Here is a 12,469-nt window from a genome sequence, read left to right on the forward strand (position 1 = left end):
TGAAAGTGTTGAGAAATGTGTGATCAAAAGCAATTTGTAAACAGGGGCATGCGTTGCCTTTTGCTTCTTATCTGGAGGCCTGATGACACTGCGAATACGCATCTCTAATCCCAGCATTTGAAGAGAAAAAGACTGCTCCGACCTCAGCAGATGAATGCATTCAGAGTTGGAAAACCAAGAGATGAATTCAAAGGAAAATGAGATAAATGTAAAGGCCTCACGATGCCAGAAGTTGGTTGTTACTTGCAGTGGGTGCAGCCATTCGAGAATTTCATTACACAAACACTTGCACAACCGACGCACAAAATAATGAAGCAAAATAAAGGCAACAAAGGAAGTTAACTGCATCTCTGTATTGATATGAGCTACGTGGTCTGAACTGCCAACCTGCCATCTCTGAATTGTAGACTTGGAGCTCATCGGTACTTCACTTCCCTCGATTTTCCACCAGTGGAGGTCACACAGTTGCTCATAACGTTCCAAACTACATTACTTTCTAAGTATTAGTCTGTCTTAAGGCCTTATGTGTTTGTATCTTGAACTAGACTTAAAATGCCTGTCTATAACTGCAGCAAGTTCATAAAAACATAACTGATTTTTTTCCTCCTGAAATAGATCTGCTCAGAACTCAAATACTGCCATCAATTACTAACAAAGGCTAATCACATAATGATCTACAGAAGAAATGCAGGGGCAGATATGGACTAATTCAGCTACTACATACTGGGTGGCAGCAGATGAGTTAGCATAATCTTAAACTATTCTAATTACAGAAAGCAATTATCAAAGACCAGCTTACAGCATTATAATAATGAGATCAGTTGAATGTACCACATCCCAGGTAGGTTACCAAGGGAGTTAGTGAACTCTTTTTTATTTCTCTATTTCTTCAAAAATTGATCAAAACTCAACAGTATTTCTGCACTTAGAAGCCCGATGGCTTCACCTCACACGATCATTCAGGTTGCTGCAGGTGAGGAGAATCTTACTGCACTATGTACAACATAAATACAGAATGTTTTTCATCCTTATTTACAGGGATAACCATGCAGCTACTTTGGAAACACCTCTTCCAGCTGCCACCCAGTGAGTCCAAATGCTCTGGGGACACACAAGTACCCGTGAAACTACTGATAGGAGCAGAACCACAGCTGAGTTTGAGACCACAGGTTGCTCTCTCCTTTAAAAAGCTGCCCATCAGTGGGCTGCAGTTGTGGCTTCTAAGGGAGCAGACCCATTATGCCCCAAAACCTCAGCTGTCTTTGAGCCTGGCCACTCAAAATGCTCCAAGAGCATTTTCTTCCACTTTGACGGGCACGGTGTTAGTTGTTTATGCAGAGAGCATCTGTGCAATTTGGGGAGGAAAGATGATTAACTGCAGATGAGGAATATTCTTCTAGCTATACATTACGCTGCCTTTGCCAGACTGCTGAGGGATGCTAAACAAATGGTACATTCCTGTAAGATGACAAGTTAGGAATATTCTTATTTACACTGATAAAATTACTTGGTGGTGTTGTTGCTTTTAATAGCCAACTTAATAGTTAAACCTTGGAGAAAAGGCAGCAGATGAGAAGCATCTCATGGCACGATTTGGTGCCTCAAAGGTCCTTCATCAACCTCTGCAACTGAAACATCCCAAGAGCTAGCTGGCTGCCCATCACTGCATCTTCTGTCCTTTTATAGGGTATCTTGCTTGGAAATACAAAAAGATTTAACACCCAGAAGAAGCAATACAACACAAAGATCTTTTGGGCACACGCGATAATTTTATAGGTCAGAAGACAAAAGACCTCAGTATTCCTGCCTGTAGATTATACCATCCTGCCCTTTAAACACAACATCTGACTTTCTCATGTGGTCAATAACCTGAGTACACATATATCAGAGATAATATAGTTAGAATGTCAGCTCCTCTTGAAGAGAGAATCAATTGCTTTCTGTATGCTAGATAAATGCTTCATGATTTTCAGATGGGAAAAGGTCAACACCTGACTAAAGGCAGCACAAATGTTTTTTATAGTGGAGACAGTTTACAGCTTTTCTCTGACGGGAGAATATAACGTGTAAGAAGATGAATTCTTTTCTCCAAATAAGTTTCTTTTAATAAAGTATGTTTGCAATAGGTTCTCCTGCACATCAGGACTAAGGCAAGGCCTGGCACGCTTCCGGCACTTTCTCTGCTGACACCAGAGAGAGCACACCTTGGGAGACTACAGCACTTAGGCTAATATTAGGGTGGGTGAATATTCCTCCCCATAGTAATCAGCTCAGGCCTATAGCCAGCAAAAACACTTTCTACCCTATCCTTGATTTAGGTCTCATATTCCCAAATCTTTAAGAGCCTTATTAAAAATGGCTTTTACTGTGACCTACAGTGTTTTATGGAAGGGAGTGAAATCTATTCCCTTCAAAACTGAGTTTAATGCAGTATGAAATTCATATTTCTAAAAATGCAAGCATCTAGCTTGAGAAACCTTCTTTGACACTACAGCTAGAATGGACAAGGATAGGTGGGGCAGGTATCTGGTAACAGCGAGGTGCTAAGATGGCAACAGATCTCTGTTACAGTTTTGTTTTGTTTTTCTACCGTTATACTCACACAGATACGAAGAAGAGAGAGACCTCCCATCAGCAGAAGTCACTGTGGGAGATTAATAAACACGAAAGGCAGTTTGCAGGATCCAAGCAATTCACATCTACCTCCACGCTCGTATACTATTTTATCAACACAATCAAAACTACATTGATCTTCCTCGCGAGGAGCCTACCTCCAGAAACACACAGGCAGCAGGTCAACTACCTGCTGAAGTTTCTTAAATTAATCCACTGAGAGAACATTGCTACCGAATCGTTTAATCACAGCGCTGTCACGCTGTTCTGGCAAGCATATTTTTCCTTCGTTAGATTGCATATATAATCTCGTTACACGAATCTGACACACCAACTAACTCATAAATCAGCTTGCACTTTTGTTGGCAGGGTGTCAACAGCATAGGAACCTTCTCTTTGAAGAGGTGCTCTCAGTGGTTGCAAAAAAGAGCTCCCAAAAACCTCAAGGGCAGCGTGCTGCCAGTTTCCTTTCTTCTTGTTTCACTCCAGGTGCTTTGCAGGGATTGTAAGCCTCAAACAGCAAGAGAAGTTGAGGGAGGCTGCCCTCCTGTGCAGGCCAGACACCACTGCTGCCTTCTCTTCTGGAGCTCGTACTCGGAGCTACATCCAATTAGCAATGAAGCAAGCATTTTTGCTTGTGTGTTTTAAAATCTCAACTAAAAACTGATACTGGAGGAAGGGGAGAAGGGCCAGGGGAGGGAGAGGTAAGAAAATAAATATGTATTTCATGTATGCTCTTGTATAAATATACCGAGAAAGATAACAGCTTGTATGTGCTTTTCCATTTGTAATGCTGAAGATGAAGGTGAGCAATAGGTTGACTCAGACATGCTATTTTAAACCACTGTTTAGAACATACATTGCTGAATGTACCTTCGCTAATGGTATGCTTGCCTGATGGTTAAAAATAAAAGAATCAGCACTAATAAAGACAAAGCTTGTTTTTTTTCTACTTAACACAAGATCTAAGGCTATAAAGTAATCCACAGACCTCGTTTTACAAACGTGCTGCACAAAGTGAGCTTCTCAGCACTGTGGTATGGGGTGCTCAGGAAACAAAGAGCCCACAGGCAGCATTAGTGCCTCCAGTTGTGGTCACAGTGCTGCTGAGCTTTTTTGCCATTCGTTTTTCTAAGTAGCAGCCTTCAGTCATGACAGTTTCAAGAATGCAACTGTTAGATATCTCTACGAGAAACTCCTTTTATCCGTTAGTGAACCCTTCTGATCTGCACAAGAAAAAACGTATCTAAAAACCAGCTGTCTCCATATGAAGAAATACAATTGTTAGTTAACAACTCGTGCTGTTATAACACTGTTTGCAATCTGAAAATGCATACCTATATGTTCAGGGAAGTAAAACATTGCCAGAACCTGCGACGTTATACAATTCCAGTTTCACAGTACTTCAGTGATGCTTATTCCAGATGATAAAGCGACCAGCACAAGTACATCTCCCAGGCAGAATCTGAATAGAGAGAAGCCTTGCTAACTTAGACAGAAAAGGCATGTCGTGAAAAAGAAATACAACTAGAAAGTGCAGTAACAAAGGCGACTGCAACTTTGAAGTCGTAAACCATAAGGGAATCTGCCAGGGGGTGTTTTCTCATACCACGTTGGCTGGATAGGTTGAATGCTCCAACCTACTACCGATCTTTTCACCTCTGCAACAGTAGAACGTTCTGTCTACAGTATCACACAGCATCATACAATCACTGTGTTGCTCTGCTTTCCTTTGATCTCGTTGTGACTGACATCAAGGTTAGCCCAACTGCATTGTAACTACATACTTATGTCTATACATAACAGGAGAAAAAAAATCCGTGTTTGCATTCAAACTACATTCAGCATGTATGATAGTGGTGAGATTCAGGAAATAGAAATGCTTAGAAATACGCCATTAGGCAAAGATTCAGACTGGGAGAGGGAAAGGAAGAGTTTTTGCAAGAGCTGATCATCGTGGCACGTACACATCTCCTGTGCTTGTGGAAGATGGCAGCTTAGAAAGGATCAAAACATTTGGGGGTTCCCAATTTTGATGTAGAAGGAAAACTCAGTTACACAGAGATCACAAAAGTAGGAAGGGAGAGCATGAGAGGCAGTGAAAACACTACACACACACGGGTAACAGTTCATCACGAGTCACATCCTGGCAGATAATTTCTGAATCTGCACTGAAATGTAGTAGATATGGAAATATTCCACTCCAAAGGCATCTCGTATTTTCCCTTCTCACCTCCCCCTTCCAATTAGAGCACTAGTCACAACTGACAATAAACCAGCTGCTCTCGCTATGATTCTGAGAGTGCAATTTACCAAAATGGCATTAATGTGAGTGGACTGAAAACTGCAAATGCAGTCTGTTGTACTTCACGCAGGCTGTACCCACAACAGCATTTTGTCCTAAACGCTAAGACCAATCCTTCTCTCTGTAACTCTTGCCTGCTTCTGTAAGCTAAAGAAGGGAAGGTCTGGGAGATGCCCTCCTTCCCAGGGGCACTGCCCTTACCTGCTTTCCCTTCCATAGCCATCCACTCCCTGAGCAAGAGATGCTGTGTGTCCAAGATCCAGCTGTCCACGTGACACACCTTTGTAAATGTAGGTAAATAAAACACCACTCATGGGGCAACGAGTCTTCTACCCCACAGGTCTGACCCTTCTGCTCACAGAACTTTGCTTTCAGTACTCAAGTTTAGAAGTTGGAATCCCACTGGAAGGGGAATAAAAGCAGCTGCACATGAAAGTGCTGTGGCTGTAAGTATCAAGAGAAGATCAGGGCACTTTCACACAATTTTATCAATTATAATTATAAATGTAGAGATAAAGCCTTATGTTCACACCCAAGCATTCGACCTGAAAACATTTCTGAAAACAGTATAAGAAAATCAGATACCACTGCAAAACAGTACCTCAAAAAAGAGAAGCCCCAGAGCAGACATCTTAGAAAAAGGAATGATCTGTTCAAAGGAACTCACTTCTACCCAGGTCCTCTAACACATTCCCCCTCATTCTAGCTATTGTTTGCCTCAGCATTTCTATTTCATGACCTCTCTTGTCTGTTGCTCCTGGGTATGCTGAGATACTTGGAACAAGTCAGATCTCAGAAGGAAAAAAAAAATACATGTTTTCTACTGGAGAAAAATACAGTCCCAGTTGAGCTGCTTGCTTGAAATCCAGCACGTACACTCATTTTGGACAGCTGTAAGAGCCCATACAGATAAGCAGGTCTTTCACGATGAGTAGCAATGCTCAATACATGAAAAGCATTCAGTTTCCCTACAAGAAGCTCAATTTTCTCTTGAGACTCAAGAGGAACGCTGTTGACTCACGTGCTTACAACAGAAGATGGTCAAAATCTCACCTCCCTGTTTGCACACAGAGGCCCAGCAGCCATCTCCTGCCCCTCTGAGTCTGTTGCTCTGTGAACCACAAACCCTGAGCACTGGGATGAGCAGAAACACCCACAGCAACCAAACCTCTCCACAGTGTGTGCAACATATTTGAGTTCTATGCAAAACCACGTCCTCTTTTATCCCCCACTTTCAGAGTAACAGTGACATGCAAGGCTTTTTATTTTCACATTTTGAGCAATAGCATTAAAGTGGTTCTTATGAGCACTGATAATCAGCAGCCTTTTTTTTTTTCTCATTTGAAAACAATTCTTTGTTTGAACATTGAAAGAGTGACTCCAGGCTCTGTACTCTGTGCATTACAGTTGCTGTTGTAATACCTCATCCAATGATCCAGGTTAAAGAATAATGAAAAAAATAAATGTTCAGGGCATTGAAGATGAAGTGCTTCAGGCAAGAAAAAAGAAACACACCAAAAACCACCAGAAAGATAACAAGGCAGCACTCTGCTCAAAGAGGTGGGGTGCCAAAGGGAAGCAACGAATACGAGACTTGACCAAAGATGAAACAGCATATTAAGCAAACAGGATCTTTATTCTGCTTTTGTGTTGTTGCCCATGCTTCTGTGGAACATTGTCAAAGGCTTGAAGGAGAGGCTTTCATTGAGCAAGTGTTATAGAGTAAGGGCCTGCATACAATCACATAGGACCACGTTCCTAACGGTTGGAGCAGTGCGTCACACATTGCTCCCAGTAATGGCACAGGTTTCCATGTCTGCCAGATGTGAAGGTACAACAGAGGAAAGCACTGAAGCAGCTCAGTCTCAGTGCAGAGACACAGTGGAATGATACAGAGCTCAGCAAATGGAATTGGTGCAGACATTACTGGAATAATTAAATGGAGCAATTACAAGTAAGCTGCTACGTCGTTTTAGTAGAGTAGAACCAGCACTTAGAGGATGCAGTGTTTCCTTTGGTAGAATATGTAGGGTGCTGATGGGAAGAGATGGAAAGGAAGGAATTGGATGCATCTAAAACCTGTAAAGACTCCTTCGATAGAATTTTCTGTTGTAAGTGGGTTCAGAAGTGCTTTGTCCACACAAGCAGACATTTATTTGCACAGTGACCGCTGCTTTAATCGGTGGCATTTTTCAACACATGTACAGTGTTGGATAGTTTCTAATAAAAACCTGCATTTCTTTGGATTCTTGGGGGAATAAGAGAAAAGGAATAAAAGCAGGAATGCTGAGCTCTGCTGTGAGGAATGCCTGCTTTCCCCATCTAACTGAACTACTGCTCCTCATGTGTAAGCGAGGGCTGAGCAGATCCATGTCTCCCCAGGGACAGCCTGCTTTGGCAGCTGAGTATGGGGAACACCACCATCCTCTCACGGAGCCTCACACCATGGACTGACACAGGAAATGTCTGATACGTACTCAGATGTGTTGGGACTTCCAAAGTGATATCTGTTCTTTGTAACTCTTTGCTACTGTATGCCAGAATGGATCCTAAGTACAGCTCTACATGGAAAATTCTCACTGAGAAGTTCTTAACGCCTCCAGAAGATGCTGTGGGATATATATGAACTGTCCCTTAAAGCACTGTTTTCTAGAGCAGCACTCCCCTACCACCTCCTGAAAATTGTCAGTATATTTATAGTATAATTCATAAGCAGAATATTCATAGGGTACATGTACCAAAGCTAATCCTTCATTCCTAAAGTTAAGGTCTCATACTGATCAGCTGGCTTAGCAAACGAATTAGCAGAAGGTTACATATACACTATGGTATGTGTAGCACCTCAGAAGACCCTATTAGTGATTTTAATATCTCCCCTCCTCCCCCCCCTTCCCAACAGTTTGGAGTAGTGCTTCAGACCGAAGATCTAAAGCTAAGAGCAGGAGTACGTGGGATGCACCCACTGAGCCCTAAGGTTGCATGCCTCCAGCACCTGCAGGGAAACATTCAGGAGCTCTGAAGTGTTGGAACCTACTTGTCGCTGCTAACATTAAGACTGAAGAATCTGCATAATTCCTTCATAAAGCAAAATGAATTTGTTTCACCATTCTGAATACAGCCACGTGTCATTTTGTCACGTCTAAGTTAACTAATACATCTCTTACCATTTCCCATCATTTCCTGATTTTAAGGAAATGGATGTTGGCAGTAGTTGCTGAAATAAAATCAGTCTTTAAGAAGAGCTCATCTCTAGATGAATAATCACTGAGATGCATCACACACACCGTGCTCAGTCTTAAAAGTGAACCATTTTTGGCATAAAATGAAATACACGTATTGTAGCTAACACACCTTCGAAGTGAAGCAAAGATTGATATCTCAGGCACAGGATCCAAGATCTATAACGACCTCTATACTACGCGTGCTGTTTGCATTTAGTAATCATACTTTGTTTTCTGTAACTAGAAACAAGATTCATTGAAGGCAATAATTCAGCAGCCTTTTCTGCCATGGTGTTTTACTACAATCCCATTATCCTGCCATATTACGGTTTACAGTATGTGTGCAAGTCCCATAAATACACGAGCCTATGTAAAACAGGCAGCAACGACTCTTGCTGCTTTCTGAACACTTGCAGCTTGTGAATTTTATGTGGGTTTTGCATTTTGTTGATGTGTTTGCAACAGGATGTATACTGCCCAGAAGAGAAATTATTTTATATTTCCATTAAAAGCTGTAGCAGTAAATAAGCCATCAGAACTCATGCAGATATTCACTGGAACTCCTACAGCACTCCATTAAAGTGTCAAAATCCGGGTTAAAAATTTGAAGAAGTATCCGGATACAGCCCATTTAAGCCTTAAATATATATTTGGATATAAATGATAAAGATATTTGAGAGTATTCCACAGACCTCTGCAGGGCGCTCAAGACAAGTTCACTCTCATCAATAACAGTTCAGCACAACAGCAAAAGGATCTTCAAGTCATTAACACCCAAACGTGAACTGTTCAGAGACTTAAACTCAGAAAGTATTTACTTATAATAAAAGAGATTGAGAATAAACCTTGAGGCCAACTTCTGCTCCAATTGGCTTTATCAGTGCTCCCCATCCAGCACTTCCACAGTTGGGACTTGGCTCCCCGAGCTCATACCACATGCAGTACAGGACTGCAGCTCTCCCATTTAGCAGCGTAAGCACTGCAGCACTGCTCTGGCAGAGGTGAGCAGAATCCAGAAAGCTAAAGGGTTTGCTTGGTTTTCTTTATGTGAAAGCCTGCTGTTTAGAAATGCTGATCTCTAATATCATGTTGGGAGATTCATTACAAATGTACCCGCAACATATGACAGCACCCGACCTGAATAGCAAAGAGAACATAAAACAGATGTCTAAAAAGATCACTAGATAAAACTAGCTACAAAAGTACTTCTTTGTTTCCACGCCTCAAATTTTACTCTTATAGACTGATAAGATCAAACACACAGAACAGAGATTATCCTAAACTTCACTACGTGCATATTGCCCAAGTCTTTTCCAGGCTCCAGTTCAACAGCTGTCACAGGGTACAATGTCACAGCCATCAAGAACCAGACAGTAAGGAAATACCATCAATGAACCAGAGAGGATGCTGTAATTTATTCTGTTTGCTGACTCCAGGATCCTGTGGAAAGCACCGGGATCTATCAGTAATATTGATTCCAGATGCAGCCCTGCACTGGTACAGACTTGCAGGGAAGGACAGAATCAAGTCGTTCAATTCTTCATTATTTCACTTCTAAAGTAAATGAATGTGTCACGGAGAGGCACTGAGTCCAGCACTCAGTATGTCCTTCAAATTAATAAAAAAATATCCACTGGCAAAAAGGAAAATACTGAGGCATGATGATTAGAGTTACCGACCTGCCAACATTATGGATGTGAAACCTTACCCAAGCTGCTTTACACAGTCACGACAATAGGTATGAAGAGAACTAGATCACGTTACTAGTACGACTGTAATACATTGAAAAGAGCAGTGAACACGAACTTCTTGAGGGTGAGGGCTTAACATCCATTTCAAAAACTTGCCCCTCCACTGCTTTGCACTCTGTGCACTGATTTAAAGCCAAGATATGTATTAAAAAAAGAAAAAGAAAAAAAAAAAAAAAAGAGCAATGGGACTTAGGGAACCAGCTGGGTTGAACTCCTTTACATCTTTATAAACACACACACAAAGGGTTATGGGCTCTTTCTCACCAAATGGGGCAGCATCAGAGAGCTGAGGCTCAACAGCCACCTGGCAGCTCCCAGAAATCACCAGCAGATGTGGATTCATCAGTTTATCCAACTCCTGAGCTACAACGACTGCAGCACCGCACACACCCCAGCTAAATGAAGTCTCCATTGAACACAGTTAATAAACATATCCATGGGGAGAATCCCTTGGGGGGATTGTGAGACAGAATTGTCTCATCTCCGGGCCAGCACTGCATTAACTGTGAAAGAATGGCTGTGGTCCCACCCAGTCTGTGCCAGCAGAGATTCTGTTACGCTTAAAGCAACATTTCCCACAGCAGGGGTCTATCAGATGCTCTACTTGAGAGGATTTTTTGTTTTGTTGTTTAACTCATCAAAATAAAAACAAACTGAATTTATTTGGGTCGGGTGCCAATGTCTGCAAGCACAGCTGCTCACCAGCTCCATTTTGCTTGCCGTGCAGAGGCACAAGAAGATTTTATACCTTTCTGGAATATGCCTAGTGTCAGGATTTGGGTGTTGTTACTCTCACTGCCATAGCAATGTGAGCAGAGTGCTGCACGCACTCAGCAGCCTCCCAAAGCTGAACTGCCTCACGTTGCTCTACTTACAGGAACAAACTCTAGAGGTGGGCAGAAAAAAGTGCCTAGAAAAGGCAGCAGAGGCAGGAATCCAGGTTGGTCTGTGGGGCTGTTAGCTAATTCCTGGGCCTGCACACAAACAGAGAGGCAGAACATCCCAGGAGCAAGGTGCATCGTTCTGGGTGCTCCAAAGAGCAGGGAACATGATACTGCAGTGTGAACGTTTGTCAGTGGTAACAGTTGGGCACATTCACAGCATTTCATGCACAAGAGATGAACTTTGGCTCTAAGAAGACAGTAATCACATTCCTGGAAAGAGAATGTAGATTTAGAGAGATCCTTTTCTATATGTCTTTTACCCAGCTGACACAAGCAACTGCAATTTGCTGCTAAATGAGTCGAGACAGCACAGTGCATTTCAGAGCAGCATTAAATCCAGAGCTTGCCTCAGCAGGATTTGAGCTCTTGATTCGTGCCTGTGTGACATTAAAGCTGAATTTGAATACTGCAATTCCTTATTTGTAATCCTCCTTGGTTGTTTGTTTTCACTAATGTGCTATCCCTCTCGAAGACTGCTTACTACAAGTGAACAGAGTGAGCAGTTCACGACGTTACATTAGCTCCTATTATTTGTAAATTAATTTATACAAGCCAGGTTCTATGTCATATACAGTTTGGATACATTACAGCTATGGATCCAAATCTCTAATCCATATTCCACTACCTCCTCTCTTACATATTGCACATAGGAAGTAATACTAGTAAGAAACCTTAATCCAGATACTTTCACTGCTACTAATGATGAGGTATTGAAGCCATATTCATTTTGGAACAGTAAAAACAGCAATTTCTCCCAACAAAACTAAACTTGACCTATCCTGAGGGTCACTACGCTCAGCTTTAGAAAAGGAAGCATTACTGCTTGTTGAAAGTTTGGCTGAAAATATCAGGAGTGCCTACACACGTGGAAGGAGTGAAAAGGGAAGGGCCCCCCTCCCCTCCTGGTGCCACCCAGGAAGATCAGCTATCAGCCATCACCCCCACCCCCAAATTCCAACTCTTACAGAGCTAATGACTGAGGACTGGGGGAATTAAGCCACAGTGCTGGACATTTTTATCAAGAGCATTTACTTTTATACTTCTATCCTCAGGTTTAACAATTCCTCTGCACCTTTAAACTGCAGGAAAAAAATAAATGAAGAAATGAAGATTTCTATTGTCGATAATGGGGCAGGCTCACAGAAATAATTGAGCTGAACTTAAATTTCATCCTGCCGTAAAGCATCTGTCTCTCACCGAGCTGCATGGTGTGATTAGAGCTCTGGCTGCACCAGTCCTTCATCCCCATTGTCAGAAATAAATCGCTAGATTAATTTGTTCCTACGGCGGGCACAGAATTGTGCACTCGTTGGGAAAATAATGGTGCTGCACTTCTGCGTTTGATGGATAGAATAATCAGAATCTTCTCCAAGGGATTCAATTCAGGCAGACGTTGGCAGAGTGACACAAATGGGGTGAGAGTCTCCTGTCCGTTTTGTTTTCAGTTTGCATTTCCAGGACCGTGCAGAGCATGGATTAAAACCCAAAACAAACAAAAAACCCAATACCACAATTAGCATCTATTTTGCATCCAGTGAAACAGACACGAGCTTCATCCATAGTTACTTCAAGGCTTATCATCTAGGACTTCATCCAAACTCTGAAGAGATAAATTCTGGTTTCCAAATCATTCAT

At 42.0% G+C, this 12,469-nt stretch overlaps 1 protein-coding gene across 1 annotated transcript in view; it reads right to left on the bottom strand.

Moving 5' to 3' along the window:
• Positions 1-12,469, bottom strand: part of UNC5D (unc-5 netrin receptor D) — an 80,158-nt gene that overhangs the window by 23,383 nt on the left and 44,306 nt on the right. The window lies entirely within an intron of this gene.

The sequence above is a fragment of the Cyrtonyx montezumae genome, unplaced genomic scaffold, assembly GCF_038088225.1.
Source record: "Cyrtonyx montezumae isolate F1298 unplaced genomic scaffold, pur_monq_1.0 scaffold_42, whole genome shotgun sequence".
NCBI classification, from domain to species: Eukaryota; Metazoa; Chordata; class Aves; order Galliformes; family Odontophoridae; genus Cyrtonyx; species Cyrtonyx montezumae.